At 41.4% G+C, this 7695-nt stretch overlaps 1 long non-coding RNA gene across 1 annotated transcript; it reads right to left on the bottom strand.

Annotated features, from left to right (window-relative positions):
* Positions 1–627: 627 nt before the first annotated feature.
* On the bottom strand, positions 628–7354 carry LOC121911504. The gene is made up of 2 exons (XR_006099876.1): positions 7064–7354; positions 628–1813 (listed from the first exon to the last, which is right to left on the bottom strand). It is a non-coding gene; the product is annotated as an uncharacterized LOC121911504 (long non-coding RNA).
* Positions 7355–7695: the final 341 nt, after the last annotated feature.

Genomic DNA, 7695 nt, shown 5'->3' with positions numbered 1-7695 from the left:
GTTGTGGCCAGGTAGTGTGCAGTTGGAAACAAGGTAAGACTGAACTGTAACTGTAGAGTTGTGGATCACAAAACAATGAGCTGAAAGATGCTAAAACGCTCCGTAGTGCTGAGGGAAACCGCAGAGTCAGATGATAATTCTCTATTGCGCACAGTCATTTGATCCAATGTTAATATAAAAAATTTGATTAGAGCAGCTTTAGAATTTCAAACTGCAGCTTCTAAAGAGTAAAAAAGAACATTTCAACTGCAGGGATAATGTCACAAGCCAATACTGGTGCTATGAAATCGCTTCGACATTTACTTTCTGAAATCGAGAGCCTGATTTGATACATTACTAAAAATACTAAAAGCTCACATAAAAAAGAAATGCACCAATTACAGCTGGCAGTATGATGGACACACACACACACACACACACACACACACACACACACACACACACGCACACAAACACAGCTGCAGTGCATGTCAGTTCATGGAAACATAATTTTTAGAAAAATGGTCAGGTCACTCCTCCATCTTCAGTTCATTTATAAATACAGAGTTCACCTTTTGAGCCTTTTTAAAGCTGTAATCGATGTTCCAAAACCATTTATAATGATAAGAATTTTGGAATTAGTGTGTAGAAATTCTAGACTAAACATCTTTATTTTTTAACATCCAACATTTTTGAATGACAACAATGATTAAGTAAGGTCAGTGAGGTAAGTGTATCTGCTTTACATGGAGTGTCATTGGTAAATAAAGCCTTGGGAGTGTGTCTGAAGCTCGCAGCATGTCCCCCTTCAAGAGACAGTCAGTGGGACAACACCACAGATGTGTAATATTAACCAGTGGAAATTACTCTTCTATTTTTACCTAATTATCTCCAGCAGAGTGTGAGGCCGGGCTGTTTGTACCGCCTCTGATTTTTCCATAAAGGGGGGAGTATGTAGAGACTTTATTAGAAGCAGCCCCTGCTGTTTCAGAGCAGGGCTCATCTGCTCTCTCTCAGGCTTTTGCTCCTCTGCTGGGACCCATCCTGACGGAGAGAAGTTTTGTTCATGGGCCTTTTTTAACTGAAAGGACACCAAAACCCCCATCCATGACTGAACACGGCTCTCTCGCATTTCTCGGGTCTCAGGAGGCCCCTCGGTGTTGCCCCCCGAATGTTTTCCATCAAGGAACCGGCACGCTAATTTACAGTGTGGTGAGAAAAAACTGGCGGCTCAGCAATTCGCTCTCTCCTGCCCCCTCCTCCCGCCAACCGCCACCCCTCCTCTCTCTCCGTTCGCTCTCTTTCTCCTCCTCTTTCCTGACACAGCAGTACTGTGCCAGTGTGTGACATCACAGTGCTCATCTCCAGAAAACGTCAAAACATTCCCAGCAGTGAATAGAGGGACGGGAGAATGGCTTCCATATGGGGTACACACATCTATTTCACCTCTCCCTCCTTTTCCACGGGGGCGGAGGTTGACGGGCATGTTGGGAGAAGAAGAAGAAATGAGAGAATTGGCAGTTTATCTTTCTTAGTGAAATTTGAAATGCGGCTTTCATCTTTCGCTGGCGCGGGGCATTTGCCCACAGCCGAGCCTGCTCTCCAAATCTATCATTTTATCATCTCTCTGTAGACAGGAAAGACTGCTCATCAGGTCTCTTTCTCTCTTGCTCAGTGATTGAGGAAATGGTAACTGGATCTCAGTGCTGGGCCGCTCTCCTTCCAGCCGCCACAGGTTTGGCTTGGCTGCGGGCCAGCCAGCTGCCTGACACTCCATAGCATGGGAACATCCTGCCTCCCTGGCCTGGCTGCAGCACCAGCTCCCTCTGAGGCACTGTACACACCAGCCAGGAATACACACACACACACACACACACACACACACACACATGCACATATCACTTATTTATTTGTGTCCACATCAATGGAATAAATACATAAACAGTATGGAAAAGATGCATTTCTCAAGAAGCTGTGTTTCCATATGGGCTTTATTTGAGATCACATGCACACACACAAACACACACACACACACACTGAAGAGGCAGGTTGTCACATATAATAGTGCAGCAGAGTCTGTGTATGTGTGTGTGTGTCGTTGACTGTACTCCAATAGAGTGGAGAGAATAGAAGTCTGCACAAAGAGATTAATGAATGTCTGCCCTTTGTTCTCTTTCAGCCTCGGGGGTTTATGGCCCTACAGTTCCCCTTAAATCTCTCACAAACACACACACACACACACACATACACACACTCTGCTTCTTTATATCGCAAACACAAGCCCAGGGGTCCTTCTTTTTCTTCCAGCTTTGATTTATAGGTCCTCAGTCTGAGTGAAAGGTGGCCCACAGATGGAAAAGTGTGTGTTCTGTGTGGGGGAGTGTGATTGTATGTCTGCGTATCTGTGTGTACATCTGTGCATATTGCATAGTGTGAGTGCACATGTGTGTATTTGCATGCAGTGTGCGCAAGAAGATCAAGAAAGAGAAGCCCCCTTCAAAGCGTCTCCGAGATGCCATGGAAGTGGAGCCTTTGTTTGGCTGCCTTGTTATTTTTCCCATTAATCATAGTTAATGTCCGTCTAATCCTTCCTGCACTGCTCTGATTGCTGGCCGGGGGGTCATCATCAACAGACAGGCAAAATAACACAAGATGGAGAAGGAGGACAGAAAGACGAGGGGGCACTTGCCTGCTCCTCAACTCCGACCCTGTAACTATTGTTCTGCTAATTGATCATTGCTGATTGAGTTTAAATATTTCAAGCGTTAGATACCGCCGTCCTGATCAAAGAAAAACACCCTCAATTAATCTGCAGGCGTGCTCAACGGATTAACACATTCCTGGCCCGCTGTCTGCAAACAATGTAAAGAAAGAAAAAAAAGAAGTGTGGAGAAGGGAGAAGAGGGAGGAGCTGGTGGTTGTGGTGGTGGTGGTGGTGGTGGTTTGGAGCAGCAGGTGACCCAAGGGAGTCGGAGGAAAAGGCCGCTCCAGCAATCAAGAGGGCTTAGCCTTATTTTCTTCCCTCAATGAACTCCTTGTACTAGAGTGTGTGTGTGTGTGTGTGTGTGTGTGTGTGTGTATGAAGGATGGTGAAAATACAGACTTTTAAACATCAATATTGTTCCTTTGGATTTCAACATGGAAATTGTGTAAGTCCCATACATGATGATTTTTCCCAGGACGTGCAGCAGTGCTCGAGCCAGGTTGGTGAGCGTGTGCCAAAGCAGAGTCCCCAGACAGGAACATGAAGGCCTTTTAATTTAGTATTTAATCAGGTAGAAAAATAAAGGGGAAAAAGGGCTGGAGTGTGTGTGCACCTGCTTGGCTGCTGTTCCCGTGTGTGTGTGTGTGTGTGTAATGTACAGGTTGTTTTTGTGTGTTGACTTTGGTTTTTAGTTACACATATATAGCATGTTTGCAAAATTTAAAGTCGAAACTGAATTTTCAGTTCACTCTGTGTGTAATGACATAAACTATGATGATATTGTGCAATTTTTTCCATCCTTCAAAAAGAGATCAAACTTTTTTTGAGAGCCAGCGTTGTTAGGAGATTTGCTGTCAACTTCCTGGTGGAGCTGCAGACTAGAGCACGTCATAGCACTGTAGCCAACAAGATGTTTTTTTCCCCCTTTTCAACAAGCTCACACAGTATTGGTTATGACTGGTTACACAATAAAAAACATTTGGGTCAATACAGCACCAATACAACACTGGGTTAGCTCTACTCAGTAGCAATTTCTTATTTTGACCCTGTTACACATGACAAGCTTCAGCTAAAAACTGTCACAAATTATTGTTTCTTGTACAAAACGATGTACGTATGACCAGTGTTGCCAACTCAGCGTCTTTCTCGCTAGATTTGGCAACTTTTAAGACCCTTTTAGTGACTATTTTTCAAAAAAGCAGCTAGCGATGTGTCTAGCAACTTTTTGGACAGACCTTAACTCCTCTCCTTGAAGGGAGTTGCCAGTATTTCCAGTGAACATGCACTAATGAGGCTCTCTGGACCCTGTGGGTGAGACAGAGCAGCAGTTCACTCAGTCGATCAATCATCAGCCAGACAGAGACATGAATGAGCTGTTAATGTGCGTACCTACTTACCAATCACTGATCCCCATTGTTTGATTCCAAATGCTTTAACTTTACTAAGTTTGACTTTGTTTTGTTACAATAGACACAGTTAACAATAGTGGATTTATTCCAGTACATTATCATGTCTCTGTTCATGATACTCCAGTTAGAGTCGATACAACAGCCTGCATAAAACAGTTTTTTGTTTATTAGAGGTAGATGTAGATGCACATTGAGGAGCTGCTTGAGCTAATGATATAGCTACTTACAGTGAGTTCAGTTTAACTTAATTTTCTTTAGATTTTTTAAAATCTTGCATGTATGTATGTATATGTAATTATGTCATAATGTCATAGATATGCAAATTAGCATTTGACATCATCTAGCGACATCTTGCGACTTTTCTTGCAGGCTTTAGCTACTTCCCACTGAAAATAGTTGGCGACACTGCACATGACATTCAAAAGATACACAAGTTATTAACAATCAATAACAAACCATGATGTGTAAGTTTAAAATGAGTAATTATAACAAGCTTCAGTTTGGGTAAAAACCCAACAGTAAAATGAAAAATAACACTAAAACCGGGTCAAAACACCCCCCTGGCTTGAGTGACTTTTTGGGTAACATTAACAAAGTGCTCTGTGTTCTGTTTTCCTTCATGTTGTTTCAACTTCTACTGAGTCGTTGACAGCTCATGCACGCTCAGCGTTGTGTTCATTCCACATAGGCGCTAGCTAGCATTAGTTGTCTCTTTTTCATGGCTCCAGTTGTTGTGATGACAAATAACCAGACAGTCAAAACTCACAGGAACAGACATCTGTAACCTTCTCATCCTGTACATTACCCTGTAACCCTTCTAATCACAGACACGGGCTAAGCTAAGCTAAAGCTAAGCTAAAGCTAAGCAAGTAACATTGTTTATAGTACTTGACCACACAGATACTGCAACAATCAAATTAGTACCAAAATCCATGCTAATGTGCAGGCCCTATCATGGCAATAAATAAAGCTTAAATGTCGGCCAAATATGTTACAAGTCAAATTAAAGACTAATAATATATATACTAATTTCACAGCAAAAATTTATTTTAATTTCAGTTTGAGTTGTACTTGTATTACTTTGTATTCATACTCTTGTGAAAAGCAGGAGGAGAAGAAGAGAATGAAAGGCGGGAGTGAAGAGGCTCTGTTTGCCTTTTCTCCCTCTTTGTGGTCTATTTACTCATCAACATTTACTGTAAAGGAGGAGGAAGAGGACTAAGAGGAGGTTAATGGGTTTGATTTCACTAGACTGAAAGACTCACCCCAACGTCTGCGAGGGTTTGTTTTGGAACTGGCTCTCAGAAATGTTTGGCAATAGCCGTCTGCAGCTCCGACTCATTAGATCAGAACCAGAATGAGAGCCACTTTAAATCACAGAGTGCAATAAAAATTAAGGATTCTCATGTTGTTACACCGATGATGACATATTGGCAAATACCTCTTCACAGTAGGATACACAGAGTGTTGGCGTAGCGCATGAGAAACAGGATCTCACATACAATAAACAAGACCAGGTCAAAACCTAGTATTATACGGCTGGACTGTGTATGAAACGCAAGAGAGCTTTTAATTTGTGTGTTGCCTGGTTACGGTCAGACATGGACATTGCAGCATTTTTAAGATGTCTGTTTTTATGTAAGTTTAAGTTTATTTGTTTGTATAGCACTTCTCATACAGTAGTTGTAACTCAAGGTGCTGTACACATAAGAGATATTTAATATTTAGGCTATTACTTATATGCTTTATATATTATTTCACTTACCCACAACCTGAAAAGTAGTTTTAATGCAGTAACTGTCTGTCATTGACTCAGTCAGTCAGTCACAGACAGACTTTAGCGTGTGTTACGTTCCAGCCAAAAATATGTAAGGACTATTGCACAATTCATTCAACTATAAATACTCGCCAGCAATTAAAGTTGGATAAGGAATAAAGAACCTAATTGTTATTCCGGTTAAAACAGCCATCCCCTGTTGCCTGAAGGTGCTGCCAGACTGCCAAAAGCAGCTTTAATGATTAATATCGTAAAGTTGTTTTGAGGTTTGACATCTTTACAGCCTGTATCTCTGATATAATGAGACCTAATTATGGTTTAAGTTCATCAATACTGTCATGGTTTTGGCTTCATTTCTCACTGGGAATGTGCTAAAAATACATAAACTCATGTTGCTCAATAGTATCTGGGTTGAAAATGTTAGCTGAAATGTCCTACAATGGCAGCCAGGACTGGTTTTATAATGTATCTCCCCTGATTGTATTTACTGAAATCCGCTGTGCTGTTCCAACTAGTTTTCATGTCAAGACCATCCAAAGCTTTGAATACTAAGAGCTTGACTGCTGGCAAGACGATTGGCTAACATTTTGTTTTCAAGGAAAAACTGCCAAATCTGCCATTTACATGGAAATTCAAAGAAAAGAAAGACAAATGCATTTTAAAGTTAAAGTAGTTCAGGACACCCATTCACAGCCACGTGGTTTACAACGTGCACACACCAACTGTTCAACTGCTAATATACAATAGCAACTTGAAGCATAAAACTTGTAGACAGCTTCGCAATACTTTGAATTGATGCTGGTTGCAGCAAGAAGACCAATACTAGATGACCTGATAGGTCTATTCATACATTAACGACTTAAAGCGTTTAAAGGATCCATTATATTTTGTTTTTCTGTGGTTTTTATATCATTCTGTTGGTTCCCAGTAGTGTTCTATATGAATTCAAACCTGAAAAATCAAATTTTGGTCAAATTATGTATGTTTAGCATCAAAATGCCATTTTCTCAAACCTTCTAAAAACTTTTTTCCCACATGACCTGGCGTAGGTTTCTGCATGATGACGTTGCTACATAGAAACCTATATAAACCCTCTAGCCTGCCTAGCCAGTAGGCACAGAGATGGACTGAGCACTCACTGTTGCTGCTGCTCTGCTAAATGTGCTAACAGAAACACATAGACGGAGCACTCACTGTTGCTGCTGCTCAAAGTTTAAAAAATAAACTCTTGAACTCTCCTCCCGCCAGTAAACGGCTCCGGATCAGAGCAGAATCCAATGTGACTTGCAGGTGTTATTCGTCTTGATGCTCCAGCTCTGCTCCCAGCTCTCTCCTCCAGGGGGCATTAGTGCTCTAACCCACCTCACTGCTTTTGCTAACGGCTGTGGGCGTTTCCATTTATACAACCTGGAAAAAAACTTAGATGGAGTTGTCCTTCAAGCACGTCAAACCCATTTTGATGCATTAATTCAGGCCTTAACGCGAGCCTATATAACTTTTACTGAACAGTGGCCATAAGTGACAACTATGGAATAATGGTAAAAGCTACAATGTTGCATAACAGTAGCGCAAGTTAAATAAAGTGTCAGTGAAGTAACTCAGTAATGTACATTATATTGCAATATCTATATTAACTTTGCTAACATTAGCCACCATACGCTACTAGTCATACCAGACCAAGTAAGGAAGTTTTGCTTCTTTCTTCTCCTCCCTTTTAAGTCAGCTCTTGTGCATATTGGAAGCCATGATACAGTATGAAGACAGATGTAATGTTCTCTTTTCTTTTTCCAAGTCAGAACTCTGTCTGCAGCTTTCTGAATGAACTG

Source organism: Thunnus maccoyii, chromosome 14 (genome assembly GCF_910596095.1).
Source record: "Thunnus maccoyii chromosome 14, fThuMac1.1, whole genome shotgun sequence".
Lineage (NCBI taxonomy): Eukaryota > Metazoa > Chordata > Actinopteri > Scombriformes > Scombridae > Thunnus > Thunnus maccoyii.
Note: the sequence above shows the minus strand (reverse complement) of the source record. Positions and strands in the feature narration are given on the sequence as shown.